The sequence below is a fragment of the Zalophus californianus genome, chromosome 7 (genome assembly GCF_009762305.2).
Source record: "Zalophus californianus isolate mZalCal1 chromosome 7, mZalCal1.pri.v2, whole genome shotgun sequence".
NCBI classification, from domain to species: Eukaryota; Metazoa; Chordata; class Mammalia; order Carnivora; family Otariidae; genus Zalophus; species Zalophus californianus.
In genome coordinates this window covers 145,923,587-145,948,465 of record NC_045601.1, presented here as the reverse complement: position 1 = coordinate 145,948,465, position 24,879 = coordinate 145,923,587, and the positions used below count along the sequence as shown (strand labels likewise).

At 47.5% G+C, this 24,879-nt stretch overlaps 9 non-coding genes across 9 annotated transcripts; 4 read left to right on the top strand and 5 right to left on the bottom strand.

The window, feature by feature from the left end:
- Positions 1–3,333: 3,333 nt before the first annotated feature.
- TRNAK-UUU lies at positions 3,334–3,406 on the bottom strand. The gene has a single exon. It is a non-coding gene; the product is annotated as a tRNA-Lys (tRNA).
- A 2,626-nt stretch (positions 3,407–6,032) lies between these two features.
- Positions 6,033–6,105, top strand: TRNAQ-CUG. Its single transcript has one exon. It is a non-coding gene; the product is annotated as a tRNA-Gln (tRNA).
- A 5,968-nt stretch (positions 6,106–12,073) lies between these two features.
- Positions 12,074–12,145, top strand: TRNAA-AGC. Its single transcript has one exon. It is a non-coding gene; the product is annotated as a tRNA-Ala (tRNA).
- Positions 12,146–15,717: 3,572 nt separating this feature from the next.
- Positions 15,718–15,789, bottom strand: TRNAA-CGC. Its single transcript has one exon. It is a non-coding gene; the product is annotated as a tRNA-Ala (tRNA).
- A 2,367-nt stretch (positions 15,790–18,156) lies between these two features.
- On the bottom strand, positions 18,157–18,228 carry TRNAA-UGC. The gene has a single exon. It is a non-coding gene; the product is annotated as a tRNA-Ala (tRNA).
- Positions 18,229–20,401: 2,173 nt separating this feature from the next.
- On the top strand, positions 20,402–20,474 carry TRNAF-GAA. The gene has a single exon. It is a non-coding gene; the product is annotated as a tRNA-Phe (tRNA).
- A 1,353-nt stretch (positions 20,475–21,827) lies between these two features.
- Positions 21,828–21,901, bottom strand: TRNAT-AGU. The gene has a single exon. It is a non-coding gene; the product is annotated as a tRNA-Thr (tRNA).
- Positions 21,902–23,338: 1,437 nt separating this feature from the next.
- On the top strand, positions 23,339–23,411 carry TRNAF-GAA. The gene has a single exon. It is a non-coding gene; the product is annotated as a tRNA-Phe (tRNA).
- Positions 23,412–24,027: 616 nt separating this feature from the next.
- On the bottom strand, positions 24,028–24,100 carry TRNAF-GAA. The gene has a single exon. It is a non-coding gene; the product is annotated as a tRNA-Phe (tRNA).
- Between the last annotated feature and the right edge of the window lie 779 nt (positions 24,101–24,879).

Below are 24,879 nucleotides of genomic sequence, written 5' to 3'. Positions count from 1 at the left end.
ACATCTTCCCAAAGGAGACATAAATATAACCAAGAGGTATATGAAAAGGTGCTCAATATCACTAATCATCAGGGAAATGCAAATCAAAACCATAATGAGATTTTTGTCTCACACCTGTCAGAACGGTTGGTATTAAAGAGATAAGAAATAACAAGTGTTGGTGAGGATGTGGAAAAAAGGAAACTTCATGCACTGTTGGTGGGAATGTAAATTCGTGCAGCCACTGTATGGCCACAGTATGGAGGTTCCTCAAAAAATTAAAAAATAGAATTACCACATGATCCACCAATTTTACTTCTTGGGAATATATCTGAAGGAAATGAAAACATGATGTCAAAGAGATATCTGCACCCCTATGTTCATCGCAGCATTGTTTACAATAACCAAGACATGGAAACAGCCTAAGTGTCCCTGACAGATGAATGGATAAAGAACTTGTGGTGCACACACACACACACACACACACACACAATGGAATACTATTCAGCCATCAAAAAATGAAATCTTGCCATTTGCAACGAGGTGGATGGAACTAGAGGGTATTATGCTAAGTGAAATAAATCAATCAGAGAAAAACAATTATCATATGATCTCACTGATACGTGGAATTTAAGAAACAAAACAGAGGATTATAAGGGAAGGGAGGGGAAAAAACCAAGATGAAATCAGAGAGGGAGACAAACCATAAAAGACTCTTAACTGTAGGAAACAAACTGAGGGTTGCTGGAGGGGAGGGTGTGGGGGGATGGGGTAACTGGGTGATGGGCATTAAGGAGGTCAATGGATGTAATGAGCACTGGGTGTTATATGCAACTGAAGAGTCACTGGCCTCTACCTCTGAAACTATTATATGCTATATGTTAATTAATTGAATTTAAATTAAAAGAAAGATGTGGCTAAATGGGAAGAAAAGATCCCTGTTGAAAAACTACAGTTAATATTGTTTGGCAAATGACTCATCCTAACGGTTGATGCATATATAAGATAAAATAACAAAAGCAACTTTTCTTTGCATGCAGCATGAAGTTAGTGCATTTAAAAAATCTCATTTGATTTTCACAATAAGCTTGTGAATCAGGCAAATCAGGAGTTATGTGCATACTATAAATGAATGAACTAAGCCTGAAATTTTTTAAAAAGTGCTTCCTCTTTAAAAAACAAAACAAAACAAAACAAAACAAAAACAAAACAAAACCAAATAAAGCACCCAAGACACTAGCAGAAAAAGAGATCAGACTTAGGGTCCCAGAGGCAGGGAATTTGATGAATGTGATCAAAAGGCAGAAACTTCCAGTTACTAGACAGATAAGTCCTAGGGATGCAATGTACAACATGTTGTCTGCTGTTAACTCTGCTGTTTGGTATATTTGAAAGTTGTTAAGAGTGTAAATCCTGAGAGTTCTCATCACAAGGAGAAAAACATTTTTCTTTTTTTTTTTTTTGGATCTGTATGAGATGATGGATGTTAACTAAACTCACTGCGATACTCATTTTGCAATATATGTAAGTCAAGTTATTATGCTGTATGTGTTAAACTTATACAGCACCGTATGTCAGTTACATCTCAGTAAAACTGAGAAGAAAATAAAAATCTTTTGTTGAGGTTTGGTGTATGGCCCAGGATATGTTCTATGTTGTTATATGTTCTGGAAGACTTGAAGCGAATGTGTATTCTGCTTTCATTGAGTGAACTGCTTTATGTTGATGGGGTTCTGTCGGCTGATAGTATTTTTAGTTCTTCCATATGCTTGATCATTTTCTGTTTAGTTGTTCTATCAATTATTCTGAGAGAGGTCTTGAAGTTTTCCACTATAATTGTAGATTGGTCTATTTTTAGTTCTATCAGTTCTTAGTTTTTTGTTCACATATTTTGCAGCTGTGTTGTTTGGTGCACACGTATCAGAGATTGCTCTGACATCTTGGTGGATGGACACTTTTTACCATTTTATGATGTCCTTTTCTGTCTCTGTTAATAACCTTTGTTCTGAGGTTTACTTTACTAATGTTAGCATAGTAACTCCAGCTTTCTTTCAATTAATGTTTGCACGACATATCTTTTTTCACCCTCTTTATTTCAACCTGCCTCCGTAGTTATATTTGTTTTTTTAAAGATTTGTTTTTTAGAGGGGGAGGGGCAGAGGGAGAGAGAGAATCTGAAGCAGACTCCCCACTGAGCTTGGGGCCCAGGGCTGATCCCATGACCCTGAGGTCATGACCTGAGCTGAAACCAAGAGCTGGACATTCAACTGATTGAGCCACCCAGGTGCCCCTGTAGTTATATTTGAAGTGAGTTTCTTGTAGCAGCATACAGTTGGGTCCGCCCTATTACTACCCATCCTTTAATTGGCGTGCTTAGATTATATTTAGTGTAATTATTGATACATTAGGGCTCCAGTCTGGCATTTTATGTTTTTTGCTTTCTGCTTGTTTCTGTGATTTTCACTTTTCGTTCCTTTTTTTTTTTTTTTGCCTTTTTATGGACTGCTTGTACATCTTTTAGTATCCCATATTGATTGATCTACAGCATTTTGGACTGTCTCTCTTTGCACAGGTCTTGCCGTATGGGTCTACCTTACCACGGTTTGCCAGCGCAGGTGAACGCTAGTGATCCTACCTGCATTCTTGTCACTCTACCTTCCCCACTTGTAGCATAATTGTCTTAGCAATTTCTCCCACATACATTAGAACCACATCAGACAGTGTTACACCTTTTGCTTCAAACTGTTGAACATAACTTAGAAAGCTCAAGATGAAGAAAATTTATTGTGTCTACCATGTTTCTTGCTTAAAATGTTTTTTCTTCCTTCCTGATGTCCAATATTCCTTCTTTTATCATTTTCTGTCTGTTTGGAGAACTTACTGGAGCCATTGTTTTAGGGCAGTTCTGTGACGCAATGATCTTAGTTTTCCCTGATCTGGAATATCTTGTTTCCCCTTCTTTCCTGTGGGGTATTTTCTCCGGATACAGTATTGTGGACTGACAATTCTTTTCATTTGGCACTTGAACAGTGTGCCACTCTTCCCGACCTCTGCAGTTCCTGATGAGATAACCACTGTCACTCAAATTATTTTTCTGGTTTCAATTTTTTTTTCTTGTTTTTAGAGTTCAGACATTTTGATTGCTTTTTTGATTGCCTTTTTTTTCCAGTCAACGGATGACTCTTCTCTAAAAACCACATACAAATACAAATCTCCAGGTCAGCAACCTTTTAGAGATCATCTCTGGAAACCAAAGAGTAAACAAAGTCTCAGTCAAGGTGCGAGTAGAACCATCCTCTCCCAAACCCTTGGTGTACTTACTGGACATTACTTAGGGTAAAAAAAGGGATGCTGCGCCTGAACAGGGACTTGAACCCTGGACCCTCAGATTAAAAGTCTGATGCTCTGCCGACTGAGCTACCCAGGCTCTCATAGTCTTCTCCTTCCGTGAGTATCTAACCTAGGTTTTGCTTATTTGGCCAATCCTCACTATGTTTCATGTCCTAGTTTTCAAATAACATGCTTGAATTCTATTCACAGTGAAGAAGTGCCCTTTAGAGAGATGTTACAGTCTCTAGGAGCTTTTCCCTTTTTTCTCTCTTCGTTGTCTCCCCCTGCCTCTAGTTTTTCAGAACCAGGGATGCAGCGTCTCCCAGATAAAGCCGTCGGGTTTCAGACCACATTCTAGACACAGAGCGTCTCACTTCTTGCCAAGGATCTGCACCTAAGGTGTTGGAGTTAGTACTCACACTGCTTCTCTCTGTATCTTTCTGCATTGTCTTGCGGCCTTTGTATCAGAGGGGAAGACAGCTGACGGAGGAAGAACTTGAAGACGCAAGAAAATGTTCCCTAACGGGCCCCTTCCTGTTGGTGGGTGGGATTGCCTCCCCAGCGCTCCCCTGACCAGCAGACCCAGGGGCTGAGCGATGTCATGGACTGCCACGCAGGGAGGCGTCCTGGGGTCAGCCTGGTATGCAGAGCCTCTTCCCCGGCGTGGTTGCGGCCTCAAGGTTTCGGAAAGAGTAGTGCTGGGGGCGCCTGGGGGGCTCAGTCGGTTAAACGTCTGCCTTTGGCTCCGGTCATGATCCCAGGGTCGTGGGGTCCACTGGCAACGAGCTCCCTGCTCAGCGGGGAGTCTGCTTCTCTCTCTCCCTCTGCTGTTCCCCCTGCTTGTGCTCTCTCCCTCTCTCTCAAACAAATAAATCTTAAACACAGTGAGCCTTGTTCTGCCAAGTATTCCTTCTCCAAACACTCACAGACAATGGCGTTAATTGATCAGGGACTTTTTAAAACAGCCAAGTGTCCACCACATGCACCTGAGTGGGAGAGGGAGCGTTCAGCAAGCAGAGGGGCCTGGGGTTAATCTTCCGCCCTGCCACCCTTACCTTCAGGATGAAACTGAGCCAGTCCTCTTTCCTTTAATTTCCCTTCCTCCGCCTTCTCCTCCCCCTCCACTTCTCCCACCAAATTCACCATCTCTTCCTTCTTCACGTCTTTTCTCGCGGTTTGCTGCTCACATCAAAAGTAAAAGTGTTTCCGTGGGCCTTGGTACCCCTCAAGTGTGACTGAGGCCTTGCAGGGCCTCTTAGATCCAGGAGGCAGCAAAGACAGCGCTCACTCAGGATCTCTCCAGCAGGCGGCAATAACGCCACATCAGCCCGGCCACGCGCCTTGGGCTCAAGCACAGCGTTCCTAAAGTGCAAGAAAGAAAAAAGAACGAAAGAAACATCGGAAAAGATGACCACAGATAATTTCCTCTCCCTGTGCCTGCATCAGTGAGGCACACGGGACACAGGACATGCTGTGCTTTCCAAATTCAAGAAATAAGAAAATTATTGGGGTCATAGATTAAGTGGTTGACATAACCACATTGAGAGATTCCTGCTCTAAAGGTGCAAATGTCAGATGTGATCCATGGTTTGGCAGGTCATCTGATGGAGTAAAAAAATCGGGGCAGGGAGAAAGAACTCTTTTTTCAAAACTACATTACAGAAGCCTCCTCTGACTACAGACACCCTCCTCCACCCATTTCCTCAAGTAAGATATCTCGACAGATTGATGCAGCAAGAATAGGAATTCCAGGCTTTCCGATCTTCCTTGGGTTCCTCGCAAAATACTTTGTTCAAAATATTTAAAAATTTTAAAGAAATGCTGCTTGGAGCACATCAGATACAAATCTCAGAGAAAGAAACACTAAATGGCTTTGGAGGGAAATGGTATCACCCATGTAAAGAAAGGTTTATACGGTTTTCAAAAGCTATTTATTAGCTATTTAGTATCACTTAAAATCTCTGTGCCATGCTTTCCTGTCCGGCCACAGCCTTCTCTGGAAAGAAGAAATGTTGATGGTTGTGCTCAGTCCACCAACCTTACTCTGCTGCTTATGCCTACCTGTGAATTTTTTCCTCTCCCAGACTGAACGAAAAAATACCAGTTTTAAAAAATTTGGTGGCATTTTGAAGTTTTTGTCTGCTATTCGTCAAGCACAAAATCCACCGCAACTGAGAACAATCTCTGCCTGTGAGTGAGTTTGAGGGTCCGCTGGACTCATGGACACATGGCCCTGGGTTGTTCCATGGATGAATCCGAGGGGGCTCGCGGAGCAAGCAGACCACCTTTAGGCAAACTGCTTGGGGTGTTAAGGAGTCGGTGAGGCAGACGCTCCTCCAAGCTCCTGTCACCCTCACCTCCTCCCCACCTGGGAGTACTTTGGAAGTCACCACATTGCCCCTCAGACATGGTGGCAATGTGCTCCATTCTCTTAAGGAGGTTGAGGACCCATTACCCCGACCCATGTGGGGTGATTCTTCTCATTGTCTCGTGGACAGTCAAGTTGTTAAAGCCTCTGGTATGAATGTAAATATTTTCACGAGCTCACCGTGCACTAGTTCTAAGTAATTGTTAGGGATTCCAGATGGAGTTTTATTCCTTTTAATCCTTTTTTAAAAAGTGTTGATAATTAAATCTTCCCCCAGTTGCAAAGTTAAAACTTTGGGAAAACAGAAACCTATTTCATCTCAGCTTCCAGGTTTGGAAACATGTTTCCATCAGATGGTTGCATGGCCTAGTGGATAAGGCATCTGATTCTGGCTCAGAAGATTGAGGGTTCAAATCCCTTTGTGGTCGGTTCTTTCTTGTCACAAGCAATGGAAACTTTCATTTGACGTCCACCGGCGGACCCTTGAGTAGTCTTTGGAAACCTTGAAATGAGCCAAAAGTCCTGAAAAGAGCAAGCCTGGGTGCTGTTGAGTTGCTAATAACCTACATTTTGTCATTGGCCTCTAATCACTAAATAAAAGTAGTAAAGGACTAATGAATGGTTGTTGGCAATGTGTCAAGCGTGGATTTCTGGCTAGAAGCCCTGCTCTAGAACTGGCTGATCATGGCCAACGAAAAGATGGGAGGGGTAGAAAAGCCAACTACAAACGTTTCTCTGGAAACCTGGGTTTCAAAGGGCTTCTATATAAGAGTTAAAAATAGGAGTTTGGAGGGGGTGGGGGATACTGAGCCCAGCCAGAATAGCCACTCGAAATCTGAACCCCCATAGTGTCTGTTGCTTATCAAACTGCACTATCCGGGATCCAACTTTTCCTGAGAATCCAACTTTTCCTGAGAATTTACTCAAAGCTAGCAAGTCAGTTATTCTCTAATCTTTCCACTATTTGCCTTTACTATAAGCACAGGGTGTTGGCGTTTTCCGTCACATGATTTGTGGAAAAGTCCTGTGAAGGATGACTTGACGTTGACCAATACAGCCGGTCATCTTACCAGAACTTGCTTCTGAACCAGGGATCAAGTCAGCCCCAGGGTGTCCCTTTTGAACTATTCCGAGCCACTCAGAGGGATTAATATTTCAACTGCTTCTTCAATTGTTCATAAGACTTTTTTTTATTTGAGAGACACAAAATTTATTTTTATTTTATTTTTTTAATTGATTGATTGATTTTTTTTTATTTGAGAGACACAGTGAGAGAGGGAACACAAGCAGGGGGAGTGGGAGAGGGAGAAGCAGGCTCCCCGCCGAGCAGGGAGCCCGATGCGGGGCTCGATCCCAGGACCCTGGGACCATGACCTGAGCCGAGGGCAGACGCTTGATGACTGAGCCACCCAGGCGCCCCTGTTCATAAGATTTTTAACTTTGACTTTTGGAAGATTTCATGTTCCTTAAGCATCGCCATTTTATTACTGTCCAGTCATGCACTTATACTCACCCATAAAGATTTGTGATCCAGTTTTCGGTGGTGCTGAATGGATGCTTGGGGGAGGGAGCCAGAAGAAAAGAGAGAGGTAGGGAAGTTCTGTCGGAACAACTCCGATCTCTGTTTACTGTTTCCTGACTGAGAATGAAGAGACTCAACAAAGATGTCTGTTAGTTTCTTTATTTTTCCTCTTCTTCCATTTTTTTTTCCTTTTCTGCTCTTCGATGTTACTGAAAAACAGAACTTTTTTTTTCCTGTTCTGCTCTTCGATGTTACTGAAAAATAGAACTTTTTTTTTTCCTGTTCTGTTCTTCGATGTTACTGAAAAATAGAACTCAAGGTGAACGTTTAACTATTGTTGTAGGCATGTTTCTTGATGAAAATTTAGGGTAAAGTGGGTTCTCCCCCACTTTTTTTCCTGTCCCATCTTGTCTTCCTTTTGCCAAAGCAGCCATCCCGTGTGGTACCAAAGACTATGGGGTAGGACCCGGCAGCTGCAAAGGCAATGCACTGGATCATTGGTTTTCTTGTCCTGTAGGCAGGGAAGTCATGAGAGAATGATTGAAAAAGTACAAGAAAGGTTTGGTTACATAGGAAAGAACACACACGGAGATACAGGGATTGTACTCAAGACCTTGCATGTCAGTCCGGAAGTACCTAAAAATCAGCTTGGGTTACACATTCTTCAGAAAGGATCCCTGTCATTTTTGGATGGCTTTGAAAAACCTAACAGTTGAAAAGCAAAGTCCACTAATTTTGAAATCATTAAGCTAGAGCCTCTCTTGTTGAATCATTTCTGATTCAAGAAACTTCCCACTCCAGTCTGAACTTTGTACACAGTAGCTGAAGCATACCTAAATTTAAAACATTTAGAGATGGCTGGCTGAGTGGGTAGAACATGCAAGCCTTGATCTCAGGGGTTGCAAGTTCAAGCCCCACACCGGGTGTGGAGACTGCTTTAAAAAAGTGTGTAAATTAAAAACATTTACCCATTACATGTAATAATTAATTATATATATAATTGTTTGTATAATTAACCTAAGTAAGTTTTCTCTTTTTTTGAACTGTGAAATTTGTAACAGAAAGCATCAAATTATTTTTGAGCTAATTAAAGATGCAGAACACAGCAAGTACAGCTCATTACTTTTGTTTTTTTTTTCTACAAAGTGCTGGAAAAATATTTGGTGTAGTCCAACAGTTGCTTGGAAGACCCCCAAAGACAATTTTTTTCAAAAGTTAACCTCCAACAATGATAAGTCATTCTGATCATATGTACCCTTAATATGTGATAAAAAATATATGATCTATCTACAGATTTATATATACAATATAAATATATCTATATCTATATATAGATATAGATATATTTCTTTCTGTGGTCTTCTTCCCAAAAACTCATAGCCCAGCCTAATCATGACAAAAAGAACGGATGAATTCCAGTAGAGGGGCATCCTACAACATACCCAACCAGAATTCCTCTAAACTATCATAGTCATTGTGATTGCTAATTTTGCATCAGCTTGACTGGACTAAGGGATGCCCAGATAACTGGTAAAACATTATCTCTGGGTGTATCTGTGAGAGTGTTTGAAGAGGTTAGCATCTGATTCTTATATATACCTTGTTACAAGAAAATAAAATGGAGAATATCCCCCAAGCAGACATAACCATGTAAGTCACATAAGCAAAACCAAATCTAGCTTATTTTATGAATACAAGTGAACCTTCACTGAAGTTATTGCTTGTAAATGTCTTTAATAATCATAAAAGAAACTTAAGTCATCTTCCTAAAGTGGTATAAGATAATCACTTTTAACCATCCCCTTCTGTCTTGAAACCTCCATTGTAATAACCATTTTATTTTTATTTTAAAGATTTTGTTTATTTGTTTATTTATTTGAGAGAGAGAGAAAAACAGTGTGAGAGGGGAGAGGGTCAGAGGGAGAAGCAGGCTCCCCGCTGAGCTGGGAGCCCGATGCGGGGCTCAATCCCAGGATTCCAGGATCATGACCCGAGCCAAAGGCAGCCGCTCAACCAACTGAGCCACCCAGGTGCCCTGTAATAACCATTTTAAAGGCTAAACAACTTCCTCATTTTTACTTTACAAGCCATCTTGCGAAGTCATGGCCCCCCAGCTTTTTATCAGTTTTGAAACTGAAGACTCTCAGTTCAGAAACTGTCCTTTTGTGCACAGTAAACCCTTAGTCAATACTATTTCACTGATCTAGCTTTAATTTTTACTGTTTTTGGATTTTTGACAGTCTCTTTATATCCTATGGGTTTTGTTTCTCTGGAGAACCCTAATACAGTCATGCAAAACAAGAAAAATCTAAGAAACTGTCACAGCCAAAAACAACAACAATAACAAAAGCCTAAAGTCACTTGACAACTAAATGTAATATGGTATTGTGGAACAGACAAAGGCTGTTCCAAGAAAATCTGAATATACTACGGAATTTATTTAATAAAAATGTATTGGGGGAGCGCCAGGGTGGCTCAGTCATTGGGCATCTTGGGATCGAGCCCCGCGTTGGGCTCCCTGCTCAGCAGGAAACCTGCTTCTCCCTCTCCCACTCCCCCTGCTTGTGTTCCTGCTCTCGCTGTGTCTCTCTCTGTCAAATAAATAAACAAAATCTTTTTAAAAAAATGTATTAGGGTGCTGGGCTGGCTCAGTTGGTGGAGCATGTGACTTCTGATTTCGGGGGCTGTTTGAGCCTCCCAGGTGCAGAGATTACTTTAAAATCTTTTAAAAAATAAAATAAAATGTATCAATGTTTTCTTAATTTCATAAATGTATCATATTTTTTTAAAAAGATTTTTTATTTATTTGAGAGAGAGAGAGCATGATGGGGGTTAGGGGCAGAGTGAGAGGGAGAAGCAGACTACCTGCTGAGCAGGGAGCCTGATGCGGGGCTCAATCCCAGGACCCTGGGATCATGACTGACTGAGCCACCCAGGTGCCCCTAAATGTATCATCTTAATGTTAGATACTAATCGGAGAAACTGTGTGTAGGGTATATAAGAAATCTCTGTAATATCCTCTCAGTTTTTCCCTGAAAATCTATTACTGTTCCAAATTTAAGCTCTATTTACAAAATAAAAACAATCTCTCTTTTGGACATAAAAGAGAAGAAAGTGTTTTAGAGCAAAGATTTTGCTGCCAAGTGAGTGCATTTCTTACAGAGCTCCTGGACCGGACAGCGCTCACACTGAGCATGAGGGTGACTTACCCGGCCTCTGCTGCTGATTTCTATGGAGAATTCCTTGTCACATTCAACATGGGGTAAAACAAAATCCTAATTATGTGAAAGGTAAAGTACACGACAAATATTCCCAGAGCCACTCCAAAAGGGAGCTGGATTCAGCCCTTTGTGCATGTGAGTTTAAAAGAGGTGAGGGGAAGATGAAAGAGTCCCCACCAGAACTGGTGGTGAATCCTCCCACCTGGCCTGAAGCGCATCCAGCTGAGCCATCCAGCAGTAGGATGGTTTCAGTGGGAATTCAAACCCAAGACATTTGGCCACTGCTTCACCTTCCCCCTCATTCTCTCCCTCGAATTTTAAACCCAAACAGGCTAACGCTCCGTGGCTGCCAGTGCAATGCCCAAGCAGAAAACCAGGGGCAGAGCGTTCCTGAACTCAGCGCTGCTCGCACATGGGGCACATACAACCTCGCCCTTCCAAAACTTCCAACACAGGGGCTACCACTCCAGATGCTGGACCACGGTTGCCGCGAAAATGCTGAGCCTCTGTTTGCTGCGACAGGACACACTCAAGAGTCACACCATCTTCTGCAAAACAAGACGCATCTGTGGCAAGCGCCCTTCCAAACCGCTTACCCTCTCTTCTGAGGGCGGGGAGACCGTGTGGCAGGAGCTCGGGGCTTGGTCACTTTCGAGCTTCAGTCCTGTCCATGTGCTACCTGTCCGGCCCCGAACTGCTCGCTGTCTCTTCTCTCCTCCATCAGCTGCCTCTGTGTCCCGCCGGGGATGGAAGACCGGACGTCTCCAGGCCACTGCCCCTTCTCCAACCGCCGCCGGTGGCCGTCCTCAGCTCCTTCCAAGCCCCGGCACTTGCCTTCCGCGTTTGGTGATAAAAGAAGCTATGCAGGCCCCTCTCCTGCCAGAAGGGTTAGGGTTTTCTCCCAAACTCGTCTGTCGGTTCACAGTTGCACCCAGTTTTGCCCGGAGGTGGGAAGTGGCGACTTCGCGCCTCGGGGCCTGCTGAGATCCGCGGCCTGCGCCGGGGCGGTTTACGGAGAGAGGGTCCGCGGTCTGCTCCCCGCGGCCCTGCGCTTCGCTCCGCGCGCGAACAGCTCGGTCTGAAAGAGACGCTGTAACGACAGAGGTGTCCCCGTTCGTCCTCCGTCGTCCGCCTCGCGTGTCCTGTCTTCAGAGCCCGAGCTACCGCCGAAACCAGCCGCCGTGCGGTCTCCAAAGCCGGGCGCCCACTGCCGCCGTTGGCAAGAGCGCGCAAGGCTGCCCGAGACGCACACTTGTCGCTCGTTTTCGGCCAAGTGCTGTGAATTCGTTACCTCTTGTCGCATTCGCTCCGCGGCGCTCACGGGGCGCGACTTCGTATCCTCCGCCCCCCCCCCCCCACTACCTTTTGTGTTTTTGGCAGCTTCGTGGGCAGAGCAGGAGGTTTTTAAGAAGGGAGGATCTGAAGACATACCACAGGTTCAAGGCTCGTGGAGGACCGGAGCCGACGGAACAGGCGGGGGGCCGAGAGCCGCCCTTGCTGGGGAAGAACTGAGGGGTTTTCGGTTCGGAGTGCATTTCTGCTTCTCCTGGCGCACCTGTGAGACAGAGCCTTCGGAGAAGGAAGAGCGGGCCACGTCCTCACACGACGCTGTAAATAAATACTGTGGGGTACGTGCGAGCCCCCGCCAGCCGAGGGGGTGTAGCTCAGCGGTAGAGCGCGTGCTTAGCATGCACGAGGCCCCGGGTTCAATCCCCGGCACCTCCACTGGGCCCTGGGCCTCGGCGGGAGAGGAGCGCTCCGGTTTCACGCTTTTCCTTTAATCGCGTGTGGCATGGGACACAACCGTTTCTACAGTGGCTCTGACGTTCCTCAGTCTCCCCAGCGGACTGCTGCACCCAACAGAGCCAGAAAGAGCGTGCTCCCTCCGAAGCACCATCCGTAGACGGCCGGTTCTCCTTTGCTGCAAATTCTCATTATTGTTAAGGGGTGGAAAAGAAAAACAGAAAGTGGGGGAAGGAGGCCCTCGGAAAAATTCCTTCAGACTCCCCCACCGCTTTGCCGCACCTGCGCCTGTGTCAGTGGCCCGACTGCTGGCTCAGGGGACCTTTGTCCTTCCCCTTCTGTCCTGTCCGCTCTCGCCATGCGCCCCGCCCCCCATAATCTTGATTACACAGCAAAAGTTCGGCCCAATCACCAGTCCGGGAGCTCTGTGATCCCAGTTTTTTTCTTGTGAAAAGGTGTTTAGTATACTGTCCAAGGGAAAAGCGCTTCTGGTGAACCTCGGAGGCTACCAAAACCCATTGCCGAAACAGTGATTTCCAGAGGTGGAAAGAGCGGCGGGCTACGCCTTCCCGTGGGACGAACGGTTGGAAGCCCACTTTCCGCAGGACGAAGAGAACCTTCTGGTTTCCCACCTCCCTGGTGGACCAGACGCAGAGGCAGCGCCCGCACGAATTGCCTCCCCCGCCACGCAAAGCCCCTGCGCCGGTGACGATCCTCGGTGCAGAGACCTGGCCCCGCGAGGCTTTCTCCCGTCTCCTTCCGGTTCCTCCTCCTGTCCCCCGCCCCGTTCTTCACCGCGTCCGGTGTCGCCTTGTCCCCCACTTCGCCCCCTCTCCCCTTCCCTCCGCTCGCATCGCCTCCTCCCTTCTCAACACTCCCAGCCGCTCAGCGCACCGCAGTCCCGCAGCTGCGCTTTCTAGGTTAGCGCTTCTCAGACCTGGACGGTAGGCACGACCGCGGGGGTGGGGGGCATTTCGTTCTCTAGGCCGCCCCCCGCCCCTACCCCCCAGCCGGCGGGTGTCCGCGCACTGGAGCCTTCAGGTGGAAGTGGGACATTTCCCATGTCTCGGACGGTCCCCCGTGTTCGGCAACCGCTGCGTTCTGATCCACAGTCTTCACCTCTGTATTTGGAGGGTCGCTTCTGGGCGATGAAGTTATGCGCCAAGTTACTTTTGAACGTCCACTCGCCCCTAAGCGCCCCTGTTGGCGACGTCCCGGCGCCAACTGAGCCTCGCCCTGTGATTCGAGGGAGAGGAGGGGAGGAGGCTGGGGAACCGGAGAGTTGATCTACACCTTACGGGGACATTCAGGAAGGTACAGCTTTCGCACAGGGAGAAAAGTATCCGAATGAAAAGTAAAAGAGAAGACACAGTCCTTTAGGATTACTCCCCCAGACTCATATTTGGTCACCACAAATTTTGCAACAGGAGGGAAGTATCTATTCTTTGCACCCCTGTGATGGCTGAGGTTTGAATATTTGTCCACAAGGGGGGTTGGGGTGGGGAGGTTGTTATAAAAGTAAAGCTGTTACTGGGAAGTAGTTCTTGCCTTGCCCCCAGGAGGCCTCCTCCCTGTGCTTCTTTGTGGGTCCCAGAGACAGAAGGCAGAGTCCTCCAGACAAAACCACTGCCCGGTTTCCTGACCAGGATGCTGGGCTCCAGAGTTTGCTATAGCAATGACTGACAACATACAATTACCGTTTTTTATTTGGGATGTTTCCTTTTTCCATCTGGACCTAACTTTCCTGAGGCAACGTTTCAGGTCGTGTTCTCTGGGGCTCTTCCTCCAGCATTTCCTGCTGGGGGACAGCCAGAAGTGTTGCAGGTGCGGAGACCCCGCACCTGATGTGGGAAATGATGTGGGAAATCCGTGATACCGCCAAACTAGCTGGAGGAGTGACACATTTGGAGTTCCAACCATGCACCTGAGTTAGGGTGGGCCATGCACGCCTCTGCCTGAGGCTTTGAGCGTCTAGGGGTCAGCTACTCCCTTCCCCTGGAACAACGCATCCCACACACTGATGCCCTCACGGGTTATGTGGCCAGTGTTTGGTTGCTTTATGGTGACTTCTTATATCTCATGGCTTTTAACAGCTGCTTGAGAGATTCTCTGAGGCAGTTTCAGGGCTCCATGGGAAGTACAGTGAGGCCGTAAAGAGCAAGAAGAAAATCCTGCCCCAAGAATGGGTGCTTGGCAAAATGCAAGAGGGTGGTCCAAGCTGTTTTCCGATGCTGATTACTCAGTGTCCCAGTCAGGAGGCAAGAGAATGAGAATCAAAGAGAAGGAAAGCTCATTCACTTAGCCTCTGCCCTGGAATAATTTAGACAGCAGTGTCATAACAACATACCAGAGTGAGGGTAGCCCAGAGATGGCCCTGGCAGGGGGTTCTGTGGCTCAGCTGGCTAATGTGGCAGTCTGGGGTTTGAGTCCTAAAGGAAACCGAGCTTGTGATGGATCCCTGCTCCCTCTCATGATCTCAGAGGAACTAGGAGGAACGTGCTTTTAGCCTTTCCAAATGAGGGAATTTAGACATCATCTTTTAAATTTTGACTTCACATTTTAAAGCATCCTTTTCTAATACAAAAGGTAGCATGTAAAAAGGCTTTGCAAAGAAAAATGGAACGATTCTGGTGCATTCACCCAAAGTGTGACTTGCACAGAAAACAAAGTGCAGAGCATTGATAGTCCATATTCCGTAGTTTGTACCGGCTCTTTAACAAGTGCTGTTAATTTGTTTGTTTAAATACAAGCAACTTATATATTTGTCCTTATTCCCACCCAAAGACCTTTGGCCACATTTTTCTCCTGGACATTCGGTGTGGTGCTACACGAGGTGTTAATTCATTTAAAGATTTAGGAACAAAAGAGTTCAGCAGGGAAATGGCAAAGGTAAGTAATTTAAATCCGTTGTTTGCCGGAGTTTCTGAGATTTAGCTTCAGCAAGGGGTTGCGGGGGAGTTAGTGGGAGCCTTCCAGTATACGTTTTGTGTAAACGTTTTGTGAAAGTCAATTTAACAAGGGATACAAGTAACCGGGCTCCAAATTCCAGGATGTATCCTTTACAGTCGGGGGGCGCTCGCTCATCGAGCGGAGCTGGGGGTCTCCAGCTCCCAGATGATGTCCGCTCCGCGCGGGGCTCAGTTGCATCTGACGCCTGCAGGCCGCGGCTCCGGGCGCGCTCCCAGAGGCGGGGGGCGCAGGGGGGCACCGGCCCCTGCGCTTTGGACCGCACAGTGCTCGCAAAACCTAGGAACCTTCACAGATCTATTTTCTCTCTTTTCTGTTCTTTTTCTGCCCTGCTCTTTAGGGATTCTGCCAAATGAGACCTGAAGTGCTTGGGTCTGTGGATGTGGCTGCACCTTGGTGTTCCGGGCGGCCTTGAGACTGACGAGTGCGGCTTTCTTTTCTTCACTGTTCTTCTGTGAATGTTCGCGTCTTGGTGGCACCAAGTCCCAAGGAGTACAAATGGCATAATGTTGAAAGGAATACATTGGACTGTCTATTATTTTAATGGGAGCAGGGGAAACATGGTAAAGCGAAGGAAAAGGCACGGGTGGAGGAGCCGGGGGTCGAACCCGGGGCCTCGTACATGCGAAGCACGCGCTCTACCACTGAGCTACACCCCCAACCACAGAAGGCCTCTGGGGATCCGTATAAAATTTGGAAATTGTATCTGTGGCTCACCTTATATTTCTGTTGGAGAAACCGAAGGTGTCCAGCCCGACTAAGTTTCAGAAAGCACCTCTGTTGTAAAGTGGTAGAGGTCAGCCGTGGAGTTTGAGCTCTTAATGGGAGATTTACGAGTTTCAGTTCAAGGCCTGCTGAGGAACCGTTTTCCTTTCCTCTCCATTACTTCCAACTTTGACACGGGAACCGGCGGGAGCTTTCCCAGGAGCGCGTCAGTGGACGCTCCTCCGCGTCTCACAGCCTGTTGGCTCAACTGGCTTCTGAGAAGCGGGAGTCGGGGGGCAGGTCAGGCTGCCGCAGAACGAGAAAGCCATACATGTGGACGGCCCGGGGATTTTTTCGCTCTGTCCTAACCTAAGCAGGCAACTTTGGAGGTTCTTTCAGGGATCTGCCAGATACATAAAACAATGAATTTAATAATGAAAGGCAAGGGAGAAATTTGAGGAACAAGGTAGATTGACACAGGATTTGGACTCTCGCTGGAGTCTAATACTTAGTACTTAGGAAGGCCTGCAGGTTGGATTCCGCAGGTGGTGATGCCTTGTGCAAAGAATAGTAAATATAGGAGGAGGGAGTGAGAATTCTGTTAGTTTGTTGTTCTTCTTGGTCTGTTGACTTGTTTTTGCTTTGGGAGCACAGGTAGAGCAATAAGGGGGAAATGTATAGTTTGGGTTTGGATATGACATAATTTAAATGTCTACATGATAGCCTCCTGAGGATGTCTGCCTAAGCACATTACAGTCTGAGTCTGGAATTCTGCAAATATTCCTGAACCTGATTTTCAGACATTCATGTGGCTGGGAGGACAGGGCTTCTTAGAATAAGGACTCAAAGTTATCCATTAAGGTCAATAGATTCAAATAAATAAATAAAATATTTAAAAATAAGACCAGTAGATAAATAACTTATTATTGGTATTTATGAAAAATGAAAAAAATGAGATTCCCCCTAACTGATCTCATTTTTAAAAAAATTTATATTCCTTGTATGGTCTTAAAGTTTCCTTACAACACCAGTAAAAGTCCCATTTCCTACCATCAGCTTCCAGATAAGGTGATTTCCCTTCTTTGTCCGTCTTTGCCAATCTGTGACTATTTTAGTTATATAATGCAATGTATCATACTTCTCGAAATTCAGTGACTTTAAACCACCATTAATTACAATTGCTCACAATTCCCTGGGTCAGAAATTTTGGCTGGGCCCTCTTCTGCTCCTGGAATTGGGGTTGTTCACTGCTCTTCCTTTAGCTGGCAGCAGGGTTGGCCTCAAAGGTCCGAGGAGGCTCCACTCTGAGGCATCAGCACTACCCTATGTGGCTTTCTGCTCACTTTTCTCTCCACGGTTCTAGCTTGGCCTTTCTTGTAGCAAGGCGACCTCCCCGTAGTCAGACTCCTCACAGAGCAGCTTCGGAGAGGGGCCATTTCAAGAGAAGCCGAAGCAGAAACTGCAGATCACTTACGTCTGTGCAAGGACACAACATCAGTTCCTCTAGTCCCCAAAGGACCATCTCTGAGCAGAAGTAGTCCACAGGGGTTGGTTTATTGAAAAGGGGGGGGTCTCCTGCCTCCACTAGTGCAGAGCATCTGGTTCTCAACTTTTTCAGGTACAGTGGAATGGGAAGGAATCAAGGAGATGGCTGACTTCTTGGAAGCCAAGTCCTCTCCATTACGTGGATTTATCTGAAAGCGAAGCGTTCTATATTGTGGGGGATGAATATTACTTTGTCTCCAAAATTAAAGCATATAGATGATGGGCTTTTCCTTACTTTGTCATTTTCCAGGCTCTTACTGAAGAAACAAAAGTCCATGTTTGAGTTCATGTGTTCTATTCCTGGTATATAATAAAGGATCATGAATAGGTGTTTGTCCAAGGCCCTCAGATTGCAGTCCAAAGTGTTTTTCCAGACACAGCTGGAGTCCTGCTCACATCACCCTAATTTTTCTCATGCCCTTGTCTTTAGGATTAGCTGTTCCAACTAAAGAAATGGCCCAGGTCTCTCTCTCCCCCTCTTCTCCTCCCCCCCCCACTCATCCCTTCTCTCTCTCCCTCTCACTTTGGATCTTTTTTTTTTTTTTAAGTCATATTGTAAAATGGTAGTCCAGGTGACAAAGCTGGTTGCATTCAGGGATGTTGAATAAATCTTTTCTTTTCCTTTCTTCCTTCCGATGTCGTACCAATCATTTTTACTTTTCATGTGAGCAGAAAAAAGAATTAACAAAAAACAGAAACAGAAAAGCAGATTTGGCATCCCTGAAGGAGTGTATGGATATGGAACACATTGGAAATAGGAAAAAGGGAAGCGCCCTTGGAGGTGCTGGGCATCGAACCCAGGGCCTCATGCATGCAAAGCATGCGCTCTACCACTGAGCTACACCCCCCAGGTGAGAGCTTCTTCTTTTGTGATATATTAGGAAATAATGACTATCTTCTGTATTCTTTGGCAAGGCCATTATTGTGTGTGTCAGAAAATTTATTCTGTCAATGACACTAATTCTACAATTTCTAAATTGGATTTCTTTTTTGGCTAGACTCAAATATAGTAAATTCGAAGTCCAAATGTATACCATTCTTGCTCCTAGGTTCTTCCCAGCTGGGGTCAGTCTTCTCTAAGAGCTCCTTACCATCCTATTGCCTTCATTTTGTTTTGTTTTGCTTTGTTTTGTTTTTGAGAACCACTTCACTGGAAAATCTCAGGTTGGGAGTTTCACTTGTCGTCATTCTTTTTCTCTACGGTGTCTTTCTCCTCCATAGATCACTCTACCTGATCTTCATTGACCACCTTGTCTGTACCCACCTCTTCAAGTGTCTTTGGTCTGTAATTACTCTCTTCCTTCACTTTCTACAGTGAACCTTGCCTGCTCACCAGCCATCTTCAAGACCAGGATATCTTGCTCCAGAAAACCAAGGAAGCACTTTGACAGCCTATATGAAGAATGAAAATAAGTATTGCTTATTTCTAATTGTGTTGTGTCCCTCAATTCCATATCTTGAGAAATGGTCTTCACCCTGCAGATGGTTGGCAAGTCTAGAAAAGAGAAAGAAAGGGGGAGGAGGGGAAGGAGGGAGGGGGAGAGAGCGAGGAAGAAAACGTTTGAGTTCAGCTTCCTTCCTACTCCTCCCTGCCTTTCCATTCCCAAGCAACCACTGACCTAATTCTTGTCACTCTAGTTTAGTTTGTATTTTCTGAAGTTTTATACAAATGGGATCATATCATATTTACTTTTTTGGTTTTACTTCTTTCATTCATCATAATTATTTTGAAATCACCATGTTTAACGTATCAATAGTTTATTCCATTTTATGCTGAGTAGTATTCCATGGTATGGATATACCACAATTTGTTTGTCCATTCATCCATTTAAGATAAGCATTTGGGTTGTTTCCAGTTATTGGCTATTACAAATAAAGCTGATATGAATATTTGTATACAAGAATTTGTATGGACATAATAGTTTTATTTTTTTTTCTGTTGGATACGTACTTAGAATTTGAATGCTTGGATCATGGGGTTGGTACATTTTCAACTTTTAAAGAAATTCTTTTTCACTACTGCTAATGGTGTATGAAAGTTTCATTTCCTCTGCATTCTTACCAACATTTGGTATGGCTAGCATTCTTAAATTTTAGCAACTCTTGGGTGGCTCAATTGTTAAGCGTCTGCCTTTGGCTCAGGTCATGATTCCAGGGTCCTGGGACCACCGAGCCCCGCATCCAGCTCCCTGCTCAGCAGGAAGCACGCCTCTCTCTCTCCTACTCCCCCTGCTTGTGTTCCTTCTCTCGCTGTGTCTCTCTCTGTCAAATAAATAAATAAAATATTTTTAAAAATTTAGTAACTGTTATAACTGCAGTTATAAGTGGTATATCATTATGGTCTTAATTCGTATTTCCTTAATGACTGATGTTGAGCATCTTTTGTTTATTTGCCCTCCTTATAACTTCTTTGACAAAATCTCTACTTAAAATATTTTGGTATTTTTAAACCAGATCTTCTTATTGTTGACTATTTAGAGCCCTTTATATATTCTAGATGTAAATCCTCTATCAGATATATGGTTTGCAAAGCTTGTCTCCCAGTCTGTGACTTGCCTTTCTGTCCTTTTAAACATGCTTTTCACAGAGCAGAATTTAACATTTTTTGATGAGGTTAAATTTATCGAATTTTATGCTTTTGTTGTCCTATCTACAAAATATTTGTCTGACCCAGGGTCACGAAGATTTTCTCTTATGTATGGGACCCCATGAAATTTTTTCGTTTCCTTAATTTTCTGAGATGTGTCTGGGTTAACCTGCAACGTGCGGAAGAGCGGAAAGGCTTTCTGTTGGAACCCTGTTACCTTTCTCGTGTCTTCCTCCCTCACCCACCGGCCCACGCTGCCAGGAATTGGGTCCAAGCGATATAGGCGGAAGACAATAGATTCCCTCCAATTTCTGGGTGGATAAATGTCCTGGACGGTTAGACAGCAGCACGAAGAATCCAGAATCTCCTAAAACGGAAGTTGAAAACAATCCATGTCCCGAAAAATAAATATCGGGAAGCTATATTTTTGGGCAGCCGAAATAGCTCAGCTGGGAGAGCGTTAGACTGAAGATCTAAAGGTCCCTGGTTCGATCCCGGGTTTCGGCAAGAAGAGTGCTTTTGTTGACAGGGACGGGCGGCTCCTGCAACCCCGAGACCCGTATTTGCCATCTTGAAACTCCATAATAATTACACCTTTGAATTTGTGTTTTGTAATTGATGTCCAACGGGACAACCGAACAAGGCATCTGAACAAAGGGAGTGAGCGCAATATGCGCGACCGGCTTTCCCTGCTTCCCTTTCTGCAAACAGCCATCGCCATGCCCCGTGAATCTTGATGTGTGAAATAAAGGTCAACAATAACATTCATGCTGGTAATTTGCAATGTGGATTCCATTTAATCAGAATGACATTAAATAAGCAAATGAAAAATACATTAACAGGTCGAGAGAGACCAAGGAAGGAAGAAAAAAAAAACTTTATATTTTACTACTACTTGTAATGGCACTTTCCCTCTCCTTTAAAAAAATTTATTTATTTATGTATTTATTTGATGAGCTACAGGGACGGTCAAGAGGAAAAACCGATGCTGGGGCGCAAGCCACAAACGACCGCTTGCACATGCCCCCAAGAGCCACCACATTATACCTCAGACTCTTATTTCGGAAGAATTAAAGCGCGGCCTCACACGCACAGCGGTAGAGATTCTGGATTTCCGTTAGAGCACAGCAGGTATCAGCCCGGATTTTACACCCGCAGAGGGAGGCGCAAGTCTGATGGCCGGCACACAGGCAGCAGGTGCAGAAGGGCCGCGTGGAGCCCAGGTGTCTGTGGCCGCAGGCTTCCCCTCCTGTTTCGGATAAGGGACCTTACATTTTCATTCTGCCTTGGGTCCCGCCGGATGTAACCCGCGCCGATCAGCATTCAGTCAACATTCACACATTTCTTGGATTAAATCATCTACCTCCATGGCCACGCCCAGGCCCCCCCCACACCTGCAGTTGAGTTACAATCTCTAGAGCACTGGCAAGTATCCTATTAAAGTTCATGCCCACAGAGTTCCCTCTCTGAACTTCAAATGGTCCATTCATGAACTGTATGAAATCAGGATTGGAATACCCGAGATCACATTGCCCGGAAAACCCCAAGGGAACCTGTGGTTTGTATTTACAAAAAGACATATCAAGAAAACAGGGTAGCATACTAGTATCACCTTATTGCTCGTTGCTTTCTTAACATAGTCTTGCTTTGTGTGGCTGTACCAAAATCAGCTCCATTTTGTGTCCAAGGCCTTGGGATATTACCTGTTACGTCCGAAGTCGGGGGTGGCGGGGTGAGGGTTGGAGAGTGTGCGGAGGGAGGCCGATGGTAGAAATAAAAACTGCAAGTCCAAGTTTAGGAAAACCGGCAAAAAAAAGCCCTAACGGAAATTATACAAGCCTGTGAACACAGTCACTGCAAAGGCCCCGCTGGGATTCGAACCCAGGATCTCCTGTTTACTAGACAGGCGCTTTAACCAGCTAAGCCACGGAGCCCACGTCTACAACGGGCTGGAATTTCTTGCATCCGAGCATGACTTTACCCTGCAGCTGTGTTTCTCAGCGGACCCCACCCCTTTCTTGGGCTTTCATCCGCCCAGAGCCACCCCGCCCTGAGCAACCATGGCCCACGCACGGGTTCGGTGGTTTTCCCGCTGCCTTGTTCCGCACAACCTCACTGCATTAGGCTCGGAGCCTCGATGCCGCCGCGGCGAAGCTCGAGCAGACGGAGGGGAAGGCGCTGTGTGCAGACTCCCTCCGAAAGCGCAGGATACCGGCGCGGAAGCCACCGCGGCCCGTTTGTCCCGGGCCGGGCCGGGCGACACAGCATCATGGCCTCAGACCTTCTTCTCTATGTTCCGCTGTGGCCAGAGGCGGGCGGCGAGTCCCCGGCCCCACGACGTCCCTGCGGACTGGGCCCTGCGCCTGCCCGGGTCGTGCGTCGTGGCGCGGGGGCCCTGCCCCGCTCCTGAGGTGGCAGCCCCCACCACCAGCGCTCGGCGGGGCTGTAAGGACGCGAGTTTGCAGAGCTGCCCCGGAGGCCGGCCCACGTGGAGACAAAACCCCAGACCCCCAGGAGCCAAAGGAAGCCGGGCCGGACCGGCACCGCGCCGCAATCTTCTTCCGGCCCAGCAGGGCGGTCGGGGACCCTGCAGCGGGGGTCTAACACTTGGGGTTGAAAACCCCAAAGAGGAACCCCCCCATCGAATCCTGGGTTGTTGTAGGCAGAGTCTTCTACCGAATGGGGAGAACAGGAGGGGAATGGCAGGTGCTTCTCCTCCTCCTCCCGCCTCGTCTGTGATGCGCTCTGCCAACTCAGTTTCTCATCTCTGGGACGGTTGCTTTCCAGTGAGTTGGGAATATTGTGATGAGCGTCTAGCCTGGCAACGTTCATGTATATTGTATTCCTTCAGCAAATGTATACAGTCCTTGAATTCCATTTCTCAGCATTTTTGGAGGTAATGAGAGACGAAAGGACGAAAAGAAGAGAAAAATGACGAACCTCAAGAAGTATTAACTTTGGTTTCTTTTATTCTCTGAGCGGAGCCTAGGTCGCGGAGCGAAAGGCTGCCAGGCTGGCCCTCACCACCGCCCTCTCCCGCCCCCCTCCTCCACCTGCCAACCTCCCCCCGCCGGGACCCCCACCCCTCCACCGCCCCCCTCCTCCACCTGCCACCCCCCCACCCCCCGCGGGGACCCCCACCCCTCCACCGCCCCCTCCTCCACCTGCCACCCCGCGCGCCGGGAACTGGATCAACCCGCGCGCACGTGGAAGACGGTGGACTCCGAGTCTTTCTGGGTCGGCGAAGATATCGGACAACTAGACAGTCACACTTAAGAAATCTAAAACCCCCCGAAACGAAGGTCGAACACAATCCGAGTATTGGAGGGGGAGGGCCAGGGGGAGAGGCGAGAAAAGGGTGTTGGGAGACGGCCGAAATAGCTCAGTTGGGAGAGCGTTAGACTGAAGATCTAAAGGTCCCTGGTTCGACCCCGGGTTTCGGCACAACGAGTGTCTTTTGGTCCCTCTCCAGCGTCTTGCGGTTCCTGTGAGCTCAGGACTGTAAATGAGTGACTTGGCTGTGTTCGAATAAAATTTTATAGATGCACCCTGAAATTTGAATTTCATAAATTTCATCTTTCACTAAGTGCTGTTCTTCCTTTATTGTTTCCAATGTTTGGAGCAGTAACTGGCGCCCGCTTGGGCCGCACACGCACCCCGCGCCCTTTGTCCAGCTGCTTGCGAGCTGCAGCCCAGCGCTGCGCGGAGACGGTCTGTGACGCCCCCTCCCCCTCCCCCTCTCCTCCCCCCGCCCCGCGCGCGCCACTTGCCGCAGCGGCAGTGACGGGCGCACGAGTTCGTCAGGGTCTCGCGCGTGTCTGCCCGGACGTCTTACTGCCTTCTTTCCTACCAGTCCTCCCGTGGAAGGAACGAAAGTGGGCTTCGACCGCCAGCCCCTTTGTCACTGAGTTATGCACAGCAGTGCCCTGAGCTTTCCGTGCAATTACCGCTTTAGCTTGGCCAATTGTATCCATGACACAATGTATCTATGAACATTTTCAACGGTCCTGAGCTCACAGGAACCGCAAGACGCTGGAGAGGGACCAAAAGACACTCGTTGTGCCGAAACCCGGGGTCGAACCAGGGACCTTTAGATCTTCAGTCTAACGCTCTCCCAACTGAGCTATTTCGGCCGTCTACCTACACCCTTTTCTCGCCTCTCCCGCTGGTCCTCCCCCTCCAATACTCGGATTGTGTTCGACCTTCGTTTCGGGGGGTTTTAGATTTCTTAAGTGTGACTGTCTAGTTGTCCGATATCTTCGCCGACCCAGAAAGACTCGGAGTCCACCGTCTTCCACGTGCGCGCGGGTTGATCCAGTTCCCGGCGGGCGGGGTGGCAGGTGGAGGAGGGGGCGGTGGAGGGGTGGGGGTCCCCGCGGGGGGTGGGGGGGTAGCAGGTGGAGGAGGGGGCGGAGGAGGGGTGGGGGTCCCGGCGGGGGGTGGCAGGTGGAGGAGGGGGGCGGAGGAGGGGTGGCGGTCCCCGCGGGGGTGGGGGGGTGGCAGGTGGAGGAGGGGGCGGAGGAGGGGTGGGGGTCCCGGAGGGGGGTGGCAGGTGGAGGAGGGGGCGGAGGAGCGGTGGGGGTCCCGGAGGGGGGTGGCAGGTGGAGGAGGGGGGCGGAGGAGGGGTGGGGGTCCCGGAGGGGGTGATGGCAGGTGGAGGAGGGGGCGGAGGAGCGGTGGGGGTCCCGGAGGGGGGGTGGCAGGTGGAGGAGGGGGGCGGAGGAGGGGTGGCGGTCCCCGCGGGGGTGGGGGGGTGGCAGGTGGAGGAGGGGGCGGTGGAGGGGTGGGGGTCCCCGCGGGGGGTGGGGGGGGTAGCAGGTGGAGGAGGGGGCGGAGGAGGCGTGGGGGTCCCGGAGGGGGGTGGCAGGTGGAGGAGGGGGCGGAGGAGGGGTGGGGGTCCCGGAGGGGGGGT